Below are 26570 nucleotides of genomic sequence, written 5' to 3'. Positions count from 1 at the left end.
TGATTTCAACATGTCATTCACTATCAGATGCATCCACAGTAACTCGAAAAATGAAAGATGGAACAATAACCAATGTCACTTGTCCAGTTGTTTTGAAAGACTACAATTCCAGTATGAACTATGTGGATAATTTTGATCGACTAAAGTCAGACTATGGTATTGACAGAAAAAGCAAAAAATAGTGGATGACATTGTTTTTTCACTTTTTAGACTGCAGTGTGACAAACACATTCATTATGCACAAAGAAAACGAAATAGAGCAGTTCTCCAATAAAGACTTCCGTCGAGAGATGTGCAAAATCTTGTTGGCTCCAAAAATAGTTTCAGTGGCAGCTAATTGTGCTCCTGTATGCCAAAGTAGTATAGCCACCCAGATGAAATCACACAAACCATACGTAGACGAATGTATCCGTCACGAAAGCAGTAAACATCAACCAATTCACTCATCATCTAGAAGATGAGCAGTTTGCAGTTCAAAGAAAAATCCAGTGCGAACAGTGTGGATGTGTTCAGTGTGTAAAGTACCTTTGTGTCTGAGAGCAGGCAAGAACTGTTTCAGGAGTTACCACGAAAATTAAAAACTAGTTATTTCAAAGTTGAACCACCAAATATCGAATTTGTATACTGTAATGGGGTGGTGGTTACCTGTAGTGACCACATTTAATGTTAATATTTTGTTGTTATTCAAGTGAATTTTTACAAACTCAGTGTATAAAACATGTCAAAACAATAAAATAAATGTGTTACAAGTAAAAGAAATTTGTAATTTGCAAATAAATTTTTTTTGCCCCATGAGGGTAAGTTTTAGTGGTGTTACCTACCCCTCAAAGAGATATGATAGAAAATAAATAAGATAGCATTATAACGTATCTTGGTGAATTTAGTACTATAAAATGGAGGGAAAAGTTCGAGATGGAGCGATAGGAATAGCTTCAATTGGAGCACTGCAGTGGTTCTTTCTAGTTTAGGCTCAAAGTGAGCTGACATAGGAGTAATTTTACTGTGACTAACATGTTGTGTGCAGGGACAAGTACATTAGACAGAGATACAAAACCTCTTTGGATTGATTTGTTGTTTCTATAAGAAAATACAAACAATAATGTGTGGGGAATATGTGTGCTGTGGATTCTAATCAGCCCTTAATTTGCCGTGAGCATGGAAATGTATAATGACTGACAGGTAGAGAGTTATATGATCCATAGATCATTTGAATGATTTATTATCGAAATGATGTAGAGTGAGTCAATCTACATGATATATAAACATAAATAATGCTAAAATTACTGAGAATATTATATTCCGCTCCTATACATAAAAAGTACAATTTTTTTGTAAGCTATCATTTCTCAAACAAATTTTATATTATTTGCTATATTAACTTTTTTATTATTTTTTCTTTCCCATCAATAATCTAAACTACTGTATAAAGTTAAGTCCCAATTTAATTTTTACTACCAAAAATCCCGAAAAGTTCTTGACCATCAGATATTTAATATTAGATGAACATAGCCCCCCCCCCCCCCCACACACACACATATATATATATATATATATATATATATATATATATATATATATATATATATATGTGTGTGTGTGTGTGTGTGTGTGTGTGTGTGTGTGTGTGTGTGTGTGTGTGTGTGTGTATGTACGTGTATGTGGTCTATGTCCATCTTAGTTAGTGAAACTCTCGAAAATTTCTTGACAGATCTACTTAAAATATTTACAAGATATTGTAACAAACTTTTCAACAGACATAAGCTATATATATACGGAAGAGAAAAACTGTGTCACGAAATTATAACCCTACATAGCTGATGCCAGTTGCAACAAAAATTACTAATGTTGTGTAGGTCGACAATGCAGCACTTTTAAACTGAGGAAACTTGACGCCACGTGCTCTGATTACCAGGGGATTAAAACTTCCGGCAGATTAAAAATGTGTGCCGGACCGAGACTCGACCTCGGGACCTTTGCCTTTCAAGGGGAACTGCTCTACCATCTGAGCTACCCAAGCACGACTCACGGCTCGTCCTCACAGCTTTACTTCTGCCACTATCTCGTCTCCTACCTTCCAAACTTAACAGAAGCTGTCCTCTTCTTCGCAGGAGAGCTTCTGTTAAGTTTTGAAGGTAAGAGACGAGATACTGGCAGAGGTAAAGCTGTGAGGACGGGCGTTAGTCGTGCTTGAGTAGCTCAGATGGTAGAGCACTTGCCCGTGAAAGGCAAAGGTCCCGAGTTCGAGTATCGGTCCGGCACACAGTTTTAATCTGCCAGGAAGTTTCCTATCAGCGCACACTCCGCTGCAGAGTGAAAATCTCAGTCAGCCAGGGGATTGCCCTGTTGACAGGTGCTCTGGACAACGGACGACCACAAATGCTTTGCCTGCCGGAGATCGCGATGTATCCGAGGTGGCCTGCACACTCAGTGGTAGCGTGCCTGCCTTCCACTCTGGGGGCCTGAGGACGGATCCACCAGGGTCCTGACACATCCACTGTAGTTTCATGATAAGGTGTACTGGGAACAAACCCATCAGCAGCTGTTAGTTCGCGTACAGAAAGTATTTTACAAATTGTGTTGGCTCTGAAAAGGGCCTTGTATATAGCTAGGACATTGTTTATTTAAAGCAGGTGCTCGAACTGGCGACCCTCTGACGCGACACAAGCTTGGTAACGTCGAACAGTGTTTTGCTGAACTCTTTCAAAGATTCCTGAAATTGCACTTATGTGATTGGCGGGATGTTGAATGCGATCCATTAATTCCTCTACGTTCCTAGGTGGTTCGCGTCTGGGTGAAACTAGAACTTCAAAGAATCCCCACAGGAAAAAGTCTGGTGGCATGAGGTGTGGTGATCACGGGGGCGGGGGGGGGGGGGGGGGGGGCAGGTCCTATGAGCACCTCTGCCAATTACTTGGTGATTTAAATATCTGCTGACAGCACGACTGTAATGTGTTGTTGCCCCATCATCCTGCAACCATATGTGTAGCCGTATGCCCAGGAGAACATGTTCCAGCAGGCCAGGTAGAGTTTCTTGCGCAAAGTGAAGGTAATTTGCCCTAGTAAGTCGAGGAGGTATGCGGACCAGTGCAATCAGATGGTCAGCCACAATGCCTGCCCAAATATTGAGCAAAAATCGTTCCTGGTGTCTGTAGATGTACGTGAAGTAAGGATTTCCTCTTTCCCAGTAATGAACGATTTTAGTGTTCTAAAGGCCATTCTGATGGAAAGTGCACTCATGGGGAAGTCAGGACCTCGTGCAACACGTCGCAGAAACCACTAGAAAAACCCTATCCTGTGTTCATAGTCTGACACAGGATTTAGGTCTTGGAAAAGGTTGAAACTAAATGGATGCTGGCCATTATCCCTCAAAACCTCCCAGATCAACCAATGAGTGACCCCCATGTCGTGTCCAAGCGCTCGAGTGCTTGGCATAGGTGCTTCTTTGAAGCGTTCAAGAACAGTCTCTTCACATGAAGCATCTCGTCGTGTTCGAGGTCTTTCAGCATCACCATGAATTTCCGCTAACGAGCCTGTTTCGCCAAGTCACCTGTGAATTGCTGTAAATGTTTGCAGGAGTGGGTGGCGTCTTGCTGGGTACCGTTCCTCATACAACCGTCGAGCTTCATGCGCATTACCGTCGGCTAGCCTATAAAAAAATCTATAGCTCGTTCTTCAAACGGATACTATGCCACTATGCTTACTGTATGACTAAGCCGCAGGTTACGTGTGTGTGCTCTGAAGCGAAGCTTACGTGTGAATGCCTTTGACATGAGGTGGAGACAAAGTGCAAGACCTATTCGACAGGTGTGCGTATCACGTTGGGGCAGTGATGGCGCCATCGACATTTGTATGTGTGAACCGACAACGTTAACGCTGCCCATCAACCGACAAACGGCAACAGAGCAATCCCATGGGCAATCGGAGCGCGTGGCGCCAAGTTTCCGTGGTTTAAAAATGGTGCGTTGTCGACGTACTCAACAGCAGTAATTTTGGTTCCTACTGGCATCACCTGTTCAGGGTTAAAATTTCGTGACACAATTTTTCTCCATCTTGTATAAGTAGGAAGCATTGTTACAAAAAATCTTGTAAAGTTCTTCACAGATTTACATCAACTTTTACTCAATCCTCTTACATAAAGTATCTGTGGTGGTACACACTAAAGAACTACAGAAGTGCATTCACTGGTTATGTTGATTCTAATCAGTAATGAGTCAATTGGTCACCACAGTTTGTGTTGAGGGCATGGGTGTGTGTGTGTGTGTTTGTCCTTAGGATAATTTAGGCTAAGTAGTGTGTAAGCTTGGGGACTGATGACCTTAGCAGTTAAGTACCATAAGATTTCACACACATCTGAACATAATCATCAGTTTGTGTTGAAAATGGAGGCTAGCAGCTGCAATATACGCTTCGAATCTGGTATGCAAAGACTACAGCGCACATGGTAGCATTCCAGCGGATATGTCCGAGCAGGGTGCAGTAGTTGCATATCATCGGTTGCAGCTGGTGTATTCGTGTAGACAGACTCTTTCAGCTTTCCCACAGAAAAAAGGCTACAGGCTTCAAATTAGCGGAACGGGCTCACCAAGTTACATGTCGTCTGCATCCAATGCAACGACTTGGAAACAACTCGTGAAGGAATACCATAGTTCTTCGTACACTGTAGGCTGGACAACCATGATGTTGGTATCACAGTTTCCTTCTAACCTGCAAAGGAACCTCTTCTAGCATCAGTGTAAGATCATCTGTTAGGCGGCTGCGATACTTGTGCGATCTCAGTATCCCGACTGTGAAAAACAGGCCTATGAGCTGATGGTCCACTATCCCACACTACACGTTTACACACCATGGACGCTGATGTTCCACCTGAAGAAGCCAACGGTGATTGTAAACAGATCAATAGTGCATGTTTCGGCAGTTTACCTGTCCATGACTGGTAAATGTGGTTTCATCACTAAACAAGAAACATGATACACCTGGAGTATCCTGTTTTAATGCCCATATACATAGGTTAAAACGAGTCTCGTAATCGTTTCCATCCAGCTCTTGATGGAGAGAGTTGTTACACAGATGGAATCTATGTTAATGAAGAATGCGTAGCACACTTTCCTGACTCATCCACCTCCACGTGCTATTGCGCAGGAGCTAAAGTGCGAATCGACTGCAACAGCAGCAAGAATATTAATTTCTCGCTGTTCTGTTGTCGCCTGTTTCTGTCGGTTACGTTGAAAAGGAGTTACACTACCACTTTCACGTAACTGGTTGATGAGGTTGATAAATTATTTGCCGAGATGTTTGACGTCTTTTTGGATCTCTTGCCGCACACACAGTAGAAGGAAGAACTGCATTCTTCCTACACTCTCCGTACACCATAAGCATGTCGGCTTTTTCTGTATTCGTAAATCTAATCGTCCTCTCACGAGCGACTGCTTGGACTGTTACACACTGACTAGCAAGTCGCAGTGCACTCAAGGAACACGCAAGAACGAGCAACTTCGCAGGCTGAATGACATTAACAAGTGTCGGTGGGGAAGCTTTGCACAATACGATATCTCGTAAACGACTCGCACTAGACTCCAGAGAATACACTTTCTAAGTATGACTACAATCTGTTGATGAACAATAATAGCCTCTGACTACGAATACATTCTGTGAAAACCGCACATCCATAGCTCTTTTCATTTCCGCAATATTCGCAGCGCAACTTTTAGGTGATTCACCGCATATATTTGTAATTGTAACATTAGTCTTGAAATGTTCTTGACCAATTTACGTCAGATTTGTACATGATACTATAATAAAAGTTCGGACGGACTTAACATATATTTTTTTGAACAACTATTTGCAGAGTTTCTGTTAAAACCCACTACGAGAAACAAAATACTGTGCTGTGTTGTGACGTGCTGTGAAAATGCGTAGCTTTTTTACTTTTTTCTCAGTCAGTTGTAACTACGACAGGAGAGCATTTAAATCATTGAACAAATGGTTTCTCTGAAATATATTCTTTGTTTTTATATATAGTTTTAAACGAGAATTGTATACACAGCAATGAGGAGTTTTGTTTTCTTCCTCGTAGATGGTTATAACACAAGATAAGTAAGTAACTTTTTTGGGCTTATTGGCGTATGATTAGAATACTGCTACGGAATCTGAATCGTCCGAAATGTTTAAATCACTCAGATATTAAAAGCTTGCAAAATACTATCGTCGAAAATACTGTCCTCACAGACTCAACAGCTGGAGAGGTCTCTCTCATGTCTGGTATACCACTGATACCAATTATATTCACGTTCATTTTAAGTGACTCCATCTTCCAATCAAGATTTATCTTGCAATAACAATAATCAAGGCTCAAAGATAGGGAGATTTTGGAAGAGGTGACGAGCAGAGGGGGACGGGGAGAAATCGACATAGCGAGGAAGAAGGAGGAAGCAGATAAGAGAGAAAGGGAGGATGAAATGGAGAGAGGTATGGTGAGGGGGGGGGGGAGGTTATGGACAGAGAGAGGGGGAGGAGATGGACAGAGAGAGGTGGCAGAAGGAGATTAGGACGTATAAACAATTCCGACAAATATTTAACAATATCGACGGGTTCGGTCGTTTATTGTACTCATCATTGTGCCTGTGTATTTTATAGTTGGAGTCACGAACGATGGCGATGGAGTTCAGGCTTGTCCCGCGCACCTACGTCACATATTCTCCGACAGCCAGTGAGTGTCCAGTAGTGTTCTGAGTGCTCTGCTGTGAATGCTGTAGCTAATGCGAGCATTAAACGTCATTGCAGCGACATGTGTAATGAATTTCGGTTCCATTTGTTGCGAGTTGTCATTGCTGATTGTGGCGGTAAACGATAAATTCTGCCTAAGCAAGCCAGAGAAGTAACTTGCAGGATATACGCTTTCTTCACGAGGAAAGCATTGCCTCGCCATGCGCGAACGCCATAGTTCGTGGATCGGACTATAGTATCCGTTTCCTCAAACAGACTCACTGTATTCTGACGTAGTAGTTTCATTGCTACTTCAAAATAGATTTCCTAGTTACCAGTAGAGGGGATGTTCCAGACAAGCATTAACTAGAGATTAATGATGGGTTTGAGTTTTAATTCAGCAAACAGACTGTCGGTAGGAGCTGTTCATCACTTTCATTCCGTTCCAGAGAAAAGTCTTGTGACACCTGTATTTCACATGACGAATTAATACAATATTTTAAAGATAGATCATAAAGATGTGTGTGTGAACTGTTTGCACAATGTAAATTGCAATGCTCTAGTTAACGAGACAGAGAAAGGAGGCAACCGGGACAAAATCAGCGTGGCAGATTATTGACCTTGCGCTAGTAAACCCGCTAGCCTGTTGATTTTAGGCAATTTCTCACGCTTGTTTAGGTAAATGGTGTGCAGGTTACCCATTTCCGCCTCATAGGATGCGATACACAAACGAACAGGTTGTGTTGACAACTGTGGCCCCAGGAAGGACTAAGTCAAGCAATTAAATAGAATATCTAAAATTCTGAAAAAGGGACACGGTACAAGATGTGATAAACGATAGGAAGAAAGAAGTTATCATATGTATGTAAGTTAGTCTATAAATTACTCTTTCTACATAAATAGAAGCTTTCTATTCGTTTCGTGTAAACTGATTTAGTCTGTCACTTCTGCGTCATATACGTTGCGCCTTTAAAGAGTCCCGCCCCGAATTCCTCTCATGCGCAAACCTCTTCGTCTCACAGTAGCACTTCCGTATTACATCACTTAATTACTTGCTGAATATATTACAATTACTATATTCCTCTAAAGTTTTTACGCTCTACAGTATCTTCCAGTGTCCTGCAAATCATCCTGTCTATCCTTCTTGCCAGTGTTTGCCAAATATTCCTTTTCCAGTCATCTCTGCGGAGAACCTGCGAATTCCTTATCAGTCAATCCCATTTTAAACATTCTTCTGTAGCACCACTGCTGTTTATTTATGTTCTAAAACTATTTTGCTAACCAATTATCGTATAAAGCAACAGTGCAGTGTTACCCCCTGAAATGAGTTTTGTTGTATTGACCGTGATGTACCTAACGGAGGTGGCTTATCGGAAGTGAAAGTCAGAATTACGTAAATATTTAAACAGTAACAAACAATATTTTACATATACATACTGTTCAAAGAATAAAGAAAACGGTCGCCAACCTAATTAGGCATGAGAATGATTAACATTCTTGTTCAAGAAAATAGATATGAGTAACTTTATTGGACAGACGCAGCCTATACATTATCACACGAGAGTGCAATGAACTCTGTCACTATCAGATATTGACGTTAAAGAAAGTGCTAACAGTTATAGAAGGACAAAGCTATTTACGTAAGTGCATCAGGTAATGAATGACATACGCTTTTGCCTTCAAGACTTGGTCAGACAGAATGGTTTCAATAATATTAATATTAAAGTGCACTTTAGAATCATAATCTGGACACAGATTTAGTATCACTTTTGAAACATTTTCCTATCTGACATGAGATGTGAATAAAGTTCACTGCAAAATTATAAACTGGGCATAGGTTTATTCTTTATTTTACCAATTACTTTTCTGACTTAGGAATAAAAAAAGAGTTCACTAGCATACTATTTCTCACTGTCCACTGAATAAAAGAAGTTACTGTTTTCATAGATAGTGGTCTTTCTGTTAATTGTTATCTATCATGAGCACAATGGACAAACTGTAGATCCTGTTACACTATTAATATGCAATTTCAAAACACAAGGAAACAAGCACTTAGCAAGCATGAGTATATAACTTTCCACAGTTGCAGTTCTCAACTTTTACTGCAGTGAGACACAAAATTGACGTACTTGTAAGATACTGACTCACCTTTTGCAGTTTACAACAGGCAGCAGTATGATCGTTAACTAAGCAAAATTTTATAAGCCTCAGTTTTAAGAACTTTTAATATTTAAAAGTAACAGCAAATTGAACTACTCTACTGCTTTATATTCAATGATTTATTTTAGTCTTTGGAAAGCAGTTCTGATTACAAGATTACTTTCAACAAACATCATTTACTTTAGTACACTCTTTTGCCACATTAACTTTAACTTTCTTTTTGCTATATTCAATACGCATTAATTGGTAATACATTGGGCTTAAATATTTTTGCAGTAAGGACACTCGGCAATCACTTTATCATGGGAAGAATCCTAAGTGGACATGTGACAGAGGACAAATCAAGGTAAGTTTTCATAGATAGTCTTTTTGTTTAACTTATAACTGAAAACAAATAAATCATCGACATGAGCTGATCCTTCACTGTACATTTCTACGATTATTCTACTCCGTTGTAGTGATTGCGCAATATGGTGGCGAGTGCATGTTGGTAGGTGCATTTGCAGGTAGGAATTCTGGACTCTCATTTCTTGGTGGCGATGACAGATACCAATGCCAGAATAGTTCCAGCTATTTAACTATCCATCTGAGGCTTTGGCACATTGAAAAACGGCACGAAAAGCCTCTCTCAGCACCACCACAATACACAACCTTTACATGAGCAGTTGGCGGCTAGGTAGATCGTCCCAGACTAACTCTTGGTTCCAGCTTTCTATCCATGCCAACCACATTTTGCGCGCGCTGCACGATTCCGTACCCGAGGGTAACCAAAACACCTTTTATACTTATAAAGAATTAATAACCCTAAGTGAGAATCAGTAAATGCAGGGTAACAAGACATTCTGAACAAAACATATCATTTGCACATATTGACAATTATACATAAAATTGTCACTTACATATAATAAATTTTGTATCCCTCCAAGTGAGGCAAAGTGTTTAACTAATAAAAACAATACATTGCATAGGATTAAACCAGGACATCAAAGTTTTTTACAAAGAAAAAAGTACACATTTTTATACAGCACCGAATAAATCATAGAACAGTTACAGAACAAAACAGAAAGCAAAATGAATCAGCAAAAGGTATGTAGTGTCTGAGCTATTGTGTTACAACATCTCAAACGCTTCGATTCTCTTCTGTTTACGTTAACCCACTGGCCACGATTCACTACCATACAGTGCTGTGTGGATTGTAAATTTGTGGTAAGATCTTATGGGACCAGACTGCTTAGGTCATCAGTCCCTAAGCTTACACACTACTTATTCTAACTTAAACTAACTTACGCTACGGACAACACACACACACATGCCCCAGGGAGGACTCGAACCTCCGACGGGGCAGCCGCGCGGAAGGTGACAAGACGCCCTAGACCGAGCGGCTACAATGCTATGCTTCAAACGTACATTCTCCGATATGTCTTCTTCAAATTAAGACCTATGTTTCATACCAACATATTTCACTTGGTCAGGAATGCCTTATTTGCCTATACTTCGTCAACTTCGTGACCACCAAAGTTTCGTGTTAAGTTTCTCACTATTCTCATTTCTCCTTTTTACGGTTTACTCTCAATGCATATTGTGTACTCACGAGATTGTTCATTTCCTCCAGCAGATTCTGTAATCCTTCTTCACTTTCTTTGATGACAGCGATGTCATTATCCAATGTTAACACCGATAAGCATTCGCCCTGAATTTTAGTCCCACTCTTGAATCTTTATTTTATGTTTCTATGACTTCTTTAATGTGTAGATTACAGTACGGGTGAAAGACTCCATCCCTGCCTTGCAACCATTTTCAATGCGAGCACCTCGTTCTTGGTCTTCCAGTCTTACTGATTCTGTTCAAAAATGTTCAGATGTGTGTGAAATCTTATGGGACTTAACTGCTAAGGTCATCAGTCACTAAGCTTACACACTACTTAACCTACGCTACGGTCGCAGGTTCCAATCCTGCCTCGGGCATGGATGTGTGTGATGTCCTTAGGTTAGTTTGGTTTAAGTACACTCCTGGAAATTGAAATAAGAACACCGTGAATTCATTGTCCCAGGAAGGGGAAACTTTATTGACACATTCCTGGGGTCAGATACATCACATGATCACACTGACAGAACCACAGGCACATAGACACAGGCAACAGAGCATGCACAATGTCGGCACTAGTACAGTGTATATCCACCTTTCGCAGCAATGCAGGCTGCTATTCTCCCATGGAGACGATCGTAGAGATGCTGGATGTAGTCCTGTGGAACGGCTTGCCATGCCATTTCCACCTGGCGCCTCAGTTGGACCAGCGTTCGTGCTGGACGTGCAGACCGCGTGAGACGACGCTTCATCCAGTCCCAAACATGCTCAATGGGGGACAGATCCGGAGATCTTGCTGGCCAGGGTAGTTGACTTACACCTTCTAGAGCACGTTGGGTGGCACGGGATACATGCGGACGTGCATTGTCCTGTTGGAACAGCAAGTTCCCTTGCCGGTCTAGGAATGGTAGAACGATGGGTTCGATGACGGTTTGGATGTACCGTGCACTATTCAGTGTCCCCACGACGATCACCAGTGGTGTACGGCCAGTGTAGGAGATCGCTCCCCACACCATGGTGCCGGGTGTTGGCCCTGTGTGCCTCGGTCGTATGCAGTCCTGATTGTGGCGTTCACCTGCACGGCGCCAAACACGCATACGACCATCATTGGCACCAAGGCAGAAGCGACTCTCATCGCTGAAGACGACACGTCTCCATTCGTCCCTCCATTCACGCCTGTCGCGACACCACTGGAGGCGGGCTGCACGATGTTGGGGCGTGAGCGGAAGACGGCCTAACGGTGTGCGTGACCGTAGCCCAGCTTCATGGAGACGGTTGCGAATGGTCCTCGCCGATACCCCAGGAGCAACAGTGTCCCTAATTTGCTAGGAAGTCGCGGTGCGGTCCCCTACGGCACTGTGTAGGATCCTACGGTCTTGGCGTGCATCCGTGCGTCGTTGCGGTCCGGTCCCAGGTCGACGGGCACGTGCACCTTCCGCCGACCACTGGCGACAACATCGATGTACTGTGGAGACCTCATGCCCCACGTGTTGAGCAATTCGGCGGTACGACCACCCGGCCTCCCGCATGCCCACTATACGCCCTCGCTCAAAGTCCGTCCACTGCACATACTGTTCACGTCCACGCTGTCGCGGCATGCTACCAGTGTTAAAGACTGCGATGGAGCTCCGTATGCCACGGCAAACTGGCTGACACTGACGGCGGCGGTGCACAAATGCTGCGCAGCTAGCGCCATTCGACGGCCAACACCGCGGTTCCTGGTGTGTCCGCTGTGCCGTGCGTGTGATCATTGCCTGTACAGCCCTCTCGCAGTGTCCGGAGCAAGTATGGTGGGTCTGACACACCGGTGTCAATGTGTTCTTTTTTCCATTTCCAGGAGTGTAGTTCTAAGTTCTAGGGAACTGATGACTACAGCAGTTTACTCCCATAGTGCTCAGAGCCATTTGATTTTGAACTACTTAACCTAAATTATCCTAAGGGCAAACACACACACCCATGCCCGAGGGAGGACTCGAACCTCCGCCGGGAGCAGCTGCACAGTCTATGACTGCAGCGCCGTAGACCGCTCGCCTAATCCCGCGCGGCTTACTTATTCTTCTAGGTTCTTGTACATATTGAATATTAGCCCCCCCCCCCTTTTTACCTGTGCCTTACCCATATTTTCCTAAGATATCCGAACATTTTGCACCATTCCAAAGTGTCGAACGGCTTTTATAGATCGACAAATCTTATGAACAAACCTGATTTTTTCCTCAGTCTTGGTTGTATTACCAGGCGGAAAGGCAGAACCGTCTTTCTGGTGACTTTACATTTCGTAAAGACAAATTGCCTCTCATCTAATAGATCCTCAGTTTTATTTTCAGTTCCTATGTATAATATTGTTGTCACTAGCTTGGACATATGAGATGTTACACTGATGGCGTGATAGTTTACGCACCTGTCTGCCCTTGTTGTCTTTAGAATTATGTGGCTAATATTTTTACGGAAGTCGGCAGTCTCAAAGATTCTACACATCAGCTTCAGTAGTAATTTGGTTGCCATATTTCCCAATGATTTTAGAAATTCCGTGGCATGTTGTCTACCCCTTCTGCTTTCTTTGATCTCTGGTTTTACAGAGCTCTTATATATTCTGACTCTAACACTGGATCCCACATCTATTCGCTATTGAGTTCAGTTTCTTCTTCTATCAAGTCTTCAGACAGTTCCACTTCTCACGGAGGCCTTCAGTGTACTCTTTCCATCTCTCCGCTCTTTCCTCTGCTTTTAATAGTGGAATTCCCGTAGCACTACTAGCATTACCAGCCTTTCTCGATTTCTTCACACTTTTACTTCTGTCATCTCACTTCGGCTGCGCTGCACTTCCTATTTCTTTCATTCCTAAGTGATTTATATTGCTGTATTCCTGTCTTTCCCTCAACATATTTTATATTTCTTCCTTTGTCTATCAATTGAAGTATTTCTTTTGTTGTAATTTGTGATATCGCTTTTTAGAGATGTCCATTCTACTTTAAGTAAACTGCCTACTGTGATATTCCACATCGCTGTATCTACATACTTAGCGAATATCAAGGCATCTCATCATTCCTCAGCATATCAGTATATCATTTTCGTCCTAACAGATCCTTCCAAATGATTCTATGAAAACTCAATCTATTCTTCATTATTACTAAATTATGATTTGAATCTATATCTGGTCCTGAGTACGCTTTACAGTACAATATTTAATATGAACCTCTGTCTGACCATAAAGCAATCCAGGTGCAATCTTCCCGTTACTCTGAGTCTTTTACAAGTACACCTTCTTCTGTTGCGATTCTTGAGCGGAATATTCGACGTAACTATTTCTTACCCTACAACCGCGTTCCAATCACTCATGATTATTAGATTTTCATATCCGTTTACTTACTGAATTACCTGTTCAGTACCCTCATATATCTTGTCTACCTCTTCATTTTTATGGAAACTTGAACTATCGCTGTCGGCGTTGGTTTGCTGTCCAATCTAATGAAAACATCCCTATAACTGAACTTTTCACAGTAGCTCACTCTCTGTCCTGCTTTCATACTCATAATGAATCCTACATCCTCTTTACCATTTTATGCTGCGGCTCCTGTTAGCTTAAATTCGTCTAACTAGAAATCCTTGTCTTCTTTCCATTTCACTTCGTCTATCCCCAGTATATTTAGATTGAGCCTTTCATTTCCCTTTTCTGGTTTTCCAGCTTTCCTACTACGTTAAAACTCCTGATATTCCATGCTCCGACTTGTAAAATCCCTTCGTTGGTTAGTATCTTGAACGCAGTGGTTTCCATTACCTTCTGTATCTTCATGCCGTTGATCTTTGCTGATTCTTCCGTCGTTTAGGGCCATTTTCCACCCAAAGGGCAAAAGAGTGTCATGAAGCTCTGTCCACTCCTTTGTTCCCCTTGACACGTTCTTTAGCAGCATGAAGGTGACTTCTTATGCCAGAAACTTCGGCCGCCATTGCTGTTGATTTTTTTTGTGTTTGAACACAGGATCTATGACTTCTGCCGGCTAATCAAAGATGCTCCCCTGCACGCTGGATCCTCATAAGTGGGTACTGCGTTGGACGTTGCTTTTCTTTTATCCTGTATTCCATGTGTGATTGCCATTGGCTGATTGCATAAGGGTCTGAAAAGAAAATACGGGACAGAGAAGGAAAGACAGAGAAGGGAATGGGACTTGACAAAGTTTCAAAAGCTAGACACGGGGGGAGGGAGTTGGTTGGACATTTCAAACTAAAGGAATCTTTCCCCAACGCTTTTTTAACAGAATAACCATTCTCTAGTTCATGTCGTTTTAGACAAGACATGAGGGAACAGTCCCTGAGAAGACTGAAAAGCTTGACATCGGGCGAGAGAGTTTTCAGAGCATTTTAAACTCAACGAATCTGTACCCATCATCTTTATTACGCACAGGAGCTGTTTCGGTAGCGGGCGTGATGTCGAATACACGCTTCCAATGTGCGTTCACCTCGATGTCGACAAACACGGATGCGACCATCATGATGATGTAAACAGAACTGGATTCATACGAAAAAATGACGTTTTGCCATTCGTGCACCCAGGTTCGCCGTTGAGTACACCATCGCAGGCGCTACTGTTTGTGATGGAGCGTCAAAGGTAACCGCAGCCACGGTCTCCGAGCTGATAGTCCGTGCTGCTGCCAAGATCGTCGAACTGTTCGTGCAGATGGTTGTTGTCTTGCAAACGTCGCCATCTGTTGACTCGTGGATCGAGACGTGGCTGTACGGGCCGTTACAGCCATGCAGATAAGACGCCTGTCATCTCGACTGCTAGTGACACGAGGCCGTTGGGATCCAGCATGGCGATCCATATTATCTTCCTGAACCCATCGATTCCATATTCTGCTATCAGTCATTGGATCTCGACCAACGCGAGCAGCAATGTCGCGATACGATAAACCGCTATCGCGATAGGCTACAATCCGACCTTTATCAAAGCCGGAAACGTGGTGGTACGTATTTCTCCTCCTTACACGAGGCATCAGAACAACGTTTCACCAGGCAACGCCGGTAAACTGCTGTTTGTGCATGAAAAATTGGTTCTAGGCACTTCAGTCTGGAACCTCGTGACCGCTAAGGTCGCAGGTTCGAGTCCTGCCTCGGGCATGGATGTGTGTGATGTCCTTAGGTTAGTTATGTTTAAGTAGTTCTAAGTTCTAGAGGACTGATGAGCACAGATGTTAAGTCCCATAGTGCTCAGAGCCATTTGAACCATTTGAGAAATGGGTTGGAAACTTTCCTCATGTCAGCACGTTGTAGGTGTCGCCACCGGGGCCAACCTTGTGTGAATGCTCTGAAAAGCTAATCATTTGCATATCACAGCATCTTCTTCCTGTCGGTTAAATTTCGCGTCTGTAGCACATCATCGTCGTGGTGTAGCAATTTTAATGGTCAGTAGTGTATAATAAAAATATTTTTGGTGTTAGTATTTTGAGTATTGTGGCATACCTCGGAAGGTGTAGGGAGGTGAACTTTGATCATCACAGTAGTCAGTTATAAGCAGGTAACTCTCTTGTAGTTTTCATTGCAATAGGGTCTGCAGCTGCGATGAATTTTTAGAACGATTCCGTGATGCCTTCGGCTGTCATTCTCTTTATTTCGTGTATTATGCCATGTACGTCCTTGCTCCCACGACTGCATGTAATTGTCATGAAGTAAATTATAAAAGATTTCTCGCTGTTTCAGGAGCATTTTACTTTCTGGCTGTTGATGGTTGTCTCAGATCTCGTATTACAAGTTCCGTTAAACGAAGTGATCTTGCGTCTGAAAAGGATAACGCTGACTTAGTTTCAGTGGGTTTTTCTATTGTTATATATTTGTGTAGCTTTGTTGGCTTCAGCTACGGTGTATGTTGATATTTCTCATTCTAATAGTTATTTTCACGATTCAGTACAAGGAGTAGGGTACTGCGACCAAAACGGGTACTATATACTGGGAGGATGTCGGTATAACGGTGATTTTCGGAGTTTTTAATAGTTTTCTGAAACGTAGGTTTCTCCCCAGGCAGCGCTTACTCATCACTCTGCCACCATTGTACTACCATAGAGAACAATAAATGAGAATGTGTGTCTTAAATTAATATGAAAGAATTGGAGCCCTTTTCTTTATCACTGACGATTACCTCAGTCTATCGATGACAAGTGCATTTACTGTCGTTTTAAATTGCTATCCCACTAAATATAAACCACTGTTTGTTAGGAGACCACTTGATGTTTATCGTGAATGTTCTGAAGTTTAATGTAAAGATGTGTTGAACAGCTTATCATTGGAAATTACTTAGCCATTTCACAGTTTGTGTAAAAATACTCCGAGAATTTTCGCGATTTTTTTCCATACCACAACTTGTGTAGTAGGAAAGAGTAAGAGGCGATGCATGGTGATATCCTTTCGGTATCTATCCACGTCGAAATAGAAATGTGTGGAATAGTTATCAATACTGTATCCATCATTTGAGGTCAGTTTCCACAACCTTTTTGTGTATAAGACGTTATTCTTTTGCACGAAATTGTTTGGGCCGTGTTTATTTATCATTTCATCCTCATCACCAATGCAACAAGCAAGGAGGGTGAGGTGCAGGGGCAAAACAAAGACAATTGAGCAGGAGAAGGTCAAACTTTCATTGGTCGTTAAAATAGTGAAACGTGGCCCAGGAGGATAAAATAAAGTCATCACAAAATTAGATGACGAGCTCTCACGTGGCGATTCTTGATTTATTCTCATAATATATTAAATGCCTCATTGAAACATAGTTAACATAGTTCGAAAGAAAATGCAGTAAAAGCTACGGAAAATGTAATGGCATGGTAATTTGATCAAAGAGAAATTTTGGTCAGTTTTTCTAAAAACATGTTATCTATCTTGTATCGTTATAATAGTAATTTCTGGCTAGGAAGTACCATAGAATCACTGAATTTCATTCATTAAATATTTTTCTCAAATTTGAATTTCATTCATTACATATTTTTCCCAAATTGTCTGTTAAGGAAAGTTAACTTATTAACATTATAAAAGTGCATTTATGGGATGAAATGCTCAAAACACTTTAAACTCTTACTCACAGCACTGTACATTACTTGAAGGCAAAATTCTGTTCCTCTCGAGCATTTGACGACGCTAGTCAGAGGTCGCCACGGTATTCCGCTCAGTTCGCGATGGGCTTTGAGAGGATTTGTGCAACCAGCCGCAGCAGCTGCCTCATCAGTGAACGAACGGTCTTCTCTAACCACTGCGCGGCGCTCAGGAACTCCGGTGGGAATGCGCTGCATTCCTGTCCAGCAGCACAACTGACGAAAAAGCAATAGCACGACGACAACCGCACAACAACAACCACGCTGTGGTTCTTTTAGACTAGTGAATGAAAGAACTTGAAGACGAAATTTAAACGGCGACTAAATGAGATTAGTGTGATAAAACCTTTTATGTCACGGTTTCAGGCCTCACTTTTTGGATGTGTGTGTATGCACTTCCAGTTTTCACGATCTGGGCCTACGCCTCACAGCTTGTGGCTTCCGGAGGATGTTGATGGCGATACTGTGCCAACAAAAATCAACTTTTTAACCTACAATGACTTCAAAAGTCTACTAAAAAATTTAGTGTTGGCTATGACAGCATCAAAATCAAGGGCGCAAAGTGAACTGTACCAGACGCAGTAACTATGGTAGTTCAGCAGGTAAACAAATGATATATAGCAAATGGATGAACTGTTAATCAAACAAAGAGCTATATTTGTCGATTTCAGAAAACTTAAAGTGATCTGTGGTTATGGGAAAAATAATAATACGAAGTTAAATGAAACGTTATGTGTAAAACTTGTTGATGTGCAATAAACTTTGTAAAAGTTATTCACTGTACTCTGCTGCAGATTTAGTATGACGACCCAAGGTTTACACCCATTGAATACTTTGCTGCAGATGCACACTTTCAGAAACTTCTTTATTTCTGAAATTACCTTACACTGTCAGAAGGAGTGTGATCTCTACATCAATGAAAAAATATTCCGAAATATAAGATGTATTTCTCAGATCGCATTTGATACACATCCTGATTACTAGTCTCATCGAAACTTTGTTGCCACGTTTAGAGCATGGCATACGTAAATTATAAACCCCTTATGTGTGGCACACTGCCATCTGGCCATTGAAAACAAAGAGATAAACTCACAGAAAAGATACTCCCATGAAACACTAAGTACACTAAAATAAAAACGATAACTGTGTCGGCAAGGCACACAGGTGTCAAATACATCCGACAGAGCACATCCACTGCTTTCAGATGCGTGTAGCAGCATTGATAACTTAAGGAGAGCTGTCATTAGTCTAATCTAAAAGCCGTAAATTCAAGTAAATACCTAGGTATTACAATTACGAACAACATAAATCGGAAGGAACACCTAGAAAATGTTGTGGGGAAGACTAACCAAAGACTGCGTTTTATTGGCACGACGCTTAGAAAATGTAACAGACCTACTAAGGGAACTGCCTACACTGCACTTGTCCGTCCTCTTTTAGAATACTGATGCGCGGTGTGGGGTTCTTACCACATAGGACTGACGGAGTACATTGAAAAAGTTCAAAGAAAGGCAGCACGTTTTGTATTATCGCGAAGTATGCGAGAGATTGTCACAGAAATGATACAGGATTTGGGCTGGACATCATTAAAATAAAGGCGTTTTTCGTTGAGACAGAATCTTCTCACGAAATTCCGATCTCCAACTTTCTCCTCCGGATGCGAAAATATTTTGTTGACACCGATATACATAGGGAGGAACGATCACCACGGTAAAATAAGGGAATTCAGAACTCGTACGGAAAGAAAAAGGTGTTCATTCTTTCCGCGCACTATGCGAGATTGGAATAATAGAGAATTGTGAAGGTGGTTCGATGAACCCTCTGCCAGGCACTTAAATGTGATTTGTAGAGTATCCATGTAGATGTAGATGTAGATCTAACAGCAGTGAATATGCTCCGTCTGTTGCATTTGACACCTCTGCGTCTTGCTGATACACTTGCGATTTTCATTTTTCTGTAGGGAGTATTGCATGGAAGTGTGTTTTCCGTGAGATTACCTCCATGTTTTCAATGGCCAGATGGCAGTGTGCCATACATAAGGGCTTTGTAACTCACATATCCAATGATCTGAAGACGGCAATATATTTTTGCTGAAAGTGTTAATCTCGACACGTATCAACTGTATCTGAGCAATAAAACTTCTATTTTGGGCGCTTTTTTACATTATTAATTTCTAGCTGTGTAACAGGTTAGAATTCCAGTATGTAAAAAAAAAGAAAAGATACGGAAATGCTTGGAAGGAAGCCAACGTACTTTTAGGCAAAACTCTTATTGTTAAAAAAAAAGGCTCAAATGGCTCTGAGCACTATGGGACTTAACATCTGAGGTCATCGGTCCCCTAGACATAGAACTATTTAAACCTAACTAACCTAAGGACATCGCATACATCCATGCCCGAGTCAGGATTCGAACCTGCGACCGTAGCAGTAGCGCGGTTCCGAACTGAAGCGCCTATAACCGCTCGGCCACAGCGGACGGCCTTACTGTTAAATTTAAAGAAAATGTAGTAGAAGAGGTCTGTTCGCTCGTCAGAGGCTTTATTTTTTTTCCTTGAAGTTAACGCACGTCCTATCATCCAGTTCCTTCTTATTGTGAACGTTCTCCATACATCCCTTTTCTCGACGATTCTGAGGAGAACATCTTCGTTATTGGTATTATCAGTCCACTTAATTTTCAACATTCTTCTGTAGCACTACATCTCAAATGCTTGGATTCTCTTCTGTTTCGATTTTTCCACAGTCCATGTTTCGTTACCATACAATGCTGTGGCCCAAACGCACAGTGGCAGAATTTTCCTCCTCAAATTAAGGCCTATGTCTGATAGTAGCAGACTTCTCTTAAGGGCCCTTTCTGCCAGAGCTAGTCTGCTTTTTGAGTCCTCCTTGCTCCGTCCGTCATATGTTATTTTGCAGCCTATGTCGCAGAATTCTTTAACTTCATTTACTTCTTGACTCCAGAATGAGATTTTCGCTCTGCAGCGGAGTGTGCGCTGATGTGAAACTTCCTGGCAGATTAAAACTGTGTGCCCGACCGAGACTTGAACTCGGGACCTTTGCCTTTCGCGGGCAAGTGCTCTACCATCTGAGCTACCGAAGCACGACTCACGCCCGGTCCCACAGCTTTACTTCTGCCAGTATCTCGTCTCCTACCTTCCAAACTTTACAGAAGCTCTCCTGCGAACCTTGCAGAACTAGCACTCCTGAAAGAAAGGATACTGCGGAGACATGGCTTAGCCACAGCCTGGGGATGTTTCCAGAATGAGATTTTCACTCTGCAGCGGAGTGTGCGCTGATATGAAACTTCCTGGCAGATTAAAACTGTGTGCCCGACCGAGACTCGAACTCGGGACCTTTGCCTTTCGCGGGCAATTTCTCTACCATATGAGCTACCGAAGCACGACTCACGCCCGGTCCCACAGCTTTACTTCTGCCAGTATCTCGTCTCCTACCTTCCAAACTTTACAGAAGCTCTCCTGCGAAGCTTGCAGAACTAGCAGTCCTGAAAGAAAGGATACTGCGGAGACATGGCTTAGCCATAGCCTGGAGAATGTTTCCAGTTTCTTACTTCTTGATTACCAATTCTGATGTTAGTTTCTCCTGTTCTCCTTCCTATTACTCCTAATTAATTTCGTCTCTCCGATTTACTTATATACAGTCATATTTCCGTCGCACAGTACATAAATTGAACATGTCTTAATATCGGTAATATTAGTAGGAAATACTCTCCGCTACGCACTGTACAGTGTAGTCAGTAAGTCGTGATCTTGTGGCTAGCGTTGCTGCCTCTTGATCACGGGGAGACCGGGTTCTATTCCTGGCTGGATCCGATCTTGTTTCCTCTCGGGACTGGATGTGTGTGCTGTCCTCATCATCACTTCATCATCACCGACGCGCAAGTCGCCAAGTGGTGTCAAATAAAAAAAGGATTGCACCAGGTGGCCGAACTCCCCAGACGCGCACCCATGACCAATGGCTCTTGGTATATATATATATATACAGATATGGATCTTGATGGACTCAAGAAGCTGAACATCTCACCGTGTGGACCTGAAGACGAGGGTGCTGTCTTTCGCTCATGATTTCACTTCCTGTTGTCTTAAAGCGTGATCTTTTCTGGCAACGCAGTTATAGTAAATAATTTACTCAAGAAAAGTGAATAATAAGAATATTGAATATAATAAATAACCGCTCACAATTCAGTAATCTCTTCGTACATCTTCGAACTGTGACTCAAAGTTCCTGGTACTTTTACCCGTGAAAGGCTTTTTGTGGGAATAACAAAATCGCATTACCAGACATAAAATACACACCAAGGGAAATGAAACGACGCAGGACGAAGGAATTTCTCGTAAGGGGCGATGTACAAGTACAGAGAAATAAATGATATTAATTTCAGAAAATTTTTATGATGTATTCAACACAAAGAGCTTAACAAATTGAAGATGTCAACAACGCGTTGTTCCACATCTAGCCCTTGCGCAATTCTTTGGGACCAAACTGCTGAGGTCATCCGTCTCTAAGCTTACGCATTACATAATCTAACTTAAAGTAACTTAATCTAAAGACAGCACACACACCCATGCCCGAGGGAGGACTCGAACCTCCGACGGGGGGAGCCGCGCGGACCGTGACAAGGCGCCTCGAGCGTGCGATTACTCCGCGTGGCTTACGCAATTCGGCTTGTCATTGGTAGAGTTATCTGACGTCCTGTTGACGGATATCGTGGGTCCTGGCGATAATGCTCCACAGTCTATCAATTGGGAATAGATTCGGCGAACTTTGTGGCCAAGATATGGTTTGCCAAACACGAAGACGAGCAGCAGAATCTCTCGTGATGTGCAGGTGGACATTATCTTGCCGAAATTTAACCTCATAATGGTTTGTTCTGAAGGGCATCAATACGGGTAGTAGAATATCGTCAACGGACCCCCGTGTTGTAAGGGTGGCTCGTATGACAACCAAATGGGTTCTGGTATGAAAAGAAATGGCACCTCGGACCATCATCCCTGGTTTTCGGGCCATGTGGCACGCGAAAGTTAGGTTTTTACCCCACTGGTGTCCGGGGCGTCTCCAGGCACTTCTTCGGGTTGGAATATCGTTGACTGGAGTAGACCTATTGATGAGTCCCACAATCTGTAGATATGGATATCGGTTTTATCGCAAGAGTCTCGGCACCTCAATGTAAATACTGATTTTTTTACCGTATGCGCCCAGCTTCAAATTTTCACGATCAACCTAGACATTTATCATAAAATAATAGTTAATCTGACTGCCTATAATGTTCCAAACTTCCTCAATAGGGGAGAGATCTGGCGATCTTGCTGGCCAAAGTAGGGTTTGGCAAGCACCGAGACAAGCAGTACAAACTCTCACGGTGTCCAGGCGTGCATTATCTTGCTGAAATGTATCCCCATGATGGCTTGTCGTGAAGGGGGAAAAAAAACTGGAAGTAGAAAAATATCGACATGTAGCCGATCTGTAAGGATGCCGCGGGCGAAAGTATCTACTGCTTGTCATCGTGCTTACCAATCCCTACTTCGTCCAGCAAGGTCGCCGGATCTCCTTCCAATTGAGAACATTTGGAGCAGTATGGGCAGGGCTCTCCAATCAGCTAGTGATTGTGATGATCTAATAATCTAACTGGACATAATTTGTCGCTATATTTCTTAGGAAGACATCTGACAACTCTATTTGAAACGTCCCCTTAGAAAAATTATAAATGAGTGTGCTTAAACTGACACACAATAGTTTTAGCGCAACGCCATCTGACTTTCAAAAATCCCTACAAAAGAATGGCCCTGACTAACATTAACCTATACCTTTCACAAATCACTTACCTCACAAAAATCTTCGTTACTCGAACTACTGCAATACAGCAAGCGCCACTACTGCCAGCTAAATAAAAGATTCAAACTACGGAAGGCACTAACTACTGATAGGCATAGTTAGCAAATGAAAGATTTTGATAGAGAACAAACAATGTATTTACCTTAATAGTGTTCAAAGGTCATAATGTATATAGCAGTTCATGATATCCAGTATTGCAAATTTCAAAACTCCGCCATCTCTCTCCTCACATCCACCACTGCTGGCGGCTCACCTCCAACTGCGCAACGCTACGCGCTGTTAACACCCAGCTGCCCAACACTACAATGGCAGACAACAATGCAAACTAGCCACAGACTGCACACAGCACAGCCAGTGATTTTCATACAGAGCGCTACGTGGCGTTACCAATATAAAAACCTGAACAGCCTACTTACATATTGATCACTGTCAATCCAGTGGGGGAGTAACGCGTTAATGAGTCGCTCGATTTTTTTGAAATTTGTGGTAAGGTCTTATGGGACCAAACTGCTGAGGTCATCGGTCCCTAAGCTTACGCACAATTTAATCAAACTTACAAAGTGGAGGCACGTTTGTAACGCGGATTTACTGCAGACTTGGTACACTCGTAGTACTCCATTAGCACAACAAAATGTGTAAGCAGTAGCGCGTACTTCTCAAGCATTACTGAGGAAATCGCAAGATAATTTCGGTCGTCAAATATATACCTGTGAGTGGCCAGTTTTACCATGAAGCGGCGGCAGCCGAGTGGCTAGCGTTCAAGCCCCGTAATCGCTGGATCGAGTCCCGTTCGTCAATTCTTTTTTCCAACACACTCATATTCTTTATTATTTATATTACAATTGACATAATGGGTAAAACACGTGTAATCGGATGAATTTTTATTAAATTAACAATGCTGTTTGTCAGTCTACATATTTTTACCATCACAAATAATATAAAATTCATTACTATCGACTATTAAACGACCAAACGCATAAAGTGATACCGGTACTTAAAATGTTTGCTTGTCCGTGATTTGAGAAATACCTTACACCTGGAAAGAGCTCGAAACTACCTGTTACCTGCAAGTTTTGACCCGCACAGGCGGCTTTTGAAAGATGTACAGTTAATCGTCGCTTTCGACATTATAAGTTGCAGGATGGTATTTTTCGTAAAAACATGGAAACATAAAATTAAACGACACCAGCTGCATTGAATAAATGCTGTGTACCGCACATATGCAAGGTCTTTTGAGGTTTTCCATGGAAAAACAAATCTCGTTAACATTTTCAAAAAACCTGTCTTTCAGCCGATAATTTGGAAGCAAACGATGCGTAACTCAGCATTTCTTTAAATATCGACGCTGATAGTAGGTTACGTAGTATCGAGTGTATTTTAATAGCGACTTCACGAAAAGCAATTTCTCGTTCGCTTTAGATTAAATAAGAACAATTTTGAAGACGCTTAATGAAATTTCTAACTTGCCTGTATAAATAAACATCGCACGGTTGGCAAACTGGTGTGCATTTCGGATATACGACTTTAATTGTACATATTCCAAGTCCTTCGTCATCGGCGAAAATTTCATCGTACAAACCGGGATTCGTTTGACTCCCCCCCCCCCCCCCTCAGAGGATCTATTATTAATTTGAATTTTTCTTCCTGCACCTAGGGAAGCATGACGCTAGGTAAAAATGAATAATACAATTGGTTGGTAAGTTTCCCGAATCTTGAACTCGTTATGACGACATTCGGAAGATCTTTCGTTAATTTGTCAACGGTGTTCTTTAACCTTTGGTCCAAACTTCCCCGTGGCCTCTCGCAAACAAAGAAACACGTGCGGCAGTAATTCGCCACACAATGTTGTCGCATATTGTGCCGTGTACGAGTGCGTAACCTTATTGATTTCGGGCCTTCTGACAAAAACGGTCTTCGAATTTCTTTCGGCGAGAGTTTTGTTGTATGTGGACTGGTACTGGCAAACCGACTGGTCTGCACTGGTAACAATTATTTCTTCTATATCCGGGATGATTGCCCTCGTCTGCCATTGAAACTTTCTCGCGGCTTCCAGCGTTTCTTCCGCACACAACCATTCCCTCAAACTCACATACCGCGTGATCTTCCTCTGCCGAATTCTGTGCCGTAGTTTGCATTTTTTTTTATCCATGAAAGCGATGCTTTGAAGGTGAAGTCCTCCGACTGGAATTGGCCTGCAGCAGCCAGAACCCACTGCTGTAGGTTTCTGGTTATTACCTCAGAAGTAAAATCAAAGTTTCATTTTATTAATATAATTATTTCTTTGAACGAGGTTGTTGAAGATATAGGTAATTAGTTGTAGAGTAATAAAAATGAACACTTACTTGCTGATAATTTTGGCGAGACTCCACGAAACGGTCATATGTCTACGAATCAATTATCGAATATTTATCGATCGTTGATCCTCCAAAGTTTATGTTTTTTCCCATATCTTCAATTCGTCTTTTCTTGTCAAACTTCTAGACCCTTTTATCTGGAGAGTTCGGAGACTCCATTTGAGGTTTTCTTTGGCCAGTTTAACAACTTCAATTTTCGTCTCCAACGGAACATAATCGCCTTTTGACGCCTTTTCCGCTGGCTCTTGATCTTCATCGACGGACGAATTTTCTTCGACTTCACGGAATTGATCTTCTTCGTCTACTTCATCAAAATGAATAAGCTTGTCATCAGTGATGAGTATTTTTTCTCCTAACATTTCCATGGTAGCACGATACAGTTCTTCTCTAATCACCATTGCATCGGCAGAAATCGTTGCTGATGCTTCTGTATCAACGACGTCCGGTTCTTGAAGAAGACTATCACAATATACGAACGCATCTTTCAACCGACGTTTCGTAACTGCATTATGGATTGAATATTCATGACATTCCTCGTCCGCAGTTCTCGACGAGGTGTCCCGGGTGTCACTTCCATTTTTCTAGTCACTATGCAAGGTTTTATACTTCACCGGCCGGAGTGGCCGAGCGGTTCTGGGCGCTACAGTCTGGAACCGCGCGGCCGCTAGGGCCGCAGGTTCGAATCCTGCCTCGGGCATGGCTGTGTGTGATGTCCTTAGATTAGTTAGGTTTAAGTAGTTCTAAGTTCTATGGAACTTATGACCTCAGAATTTAAGTCCCATAGTGCTCAGAGCCATATGAACCATTTTTTTAAATAATTCACTAACAATTCTCACGTACGTTATTTCTTC

This window comes from Schistocerca cancellata, chromosome 1, assembly GCF_023864275.1.
Source record: "Schistocerca cancellata isolate TAMUIC-IGC-003103 chromosome 1, iqSchCanc2.1, whole genome shotgun sequence".
In the NCBI taxonomy this organism is placed as follows: Eukaryota; Metazoa; Arthropoda; class Insecta; order Orthoptera; family Acrididae; genus Schistocerca; species Schistocerca cancellata.
The sequence above is the reverse complement of the archived record's forward strand: the minus strand, read 5'-3'. Positions refer to the sequence as shown.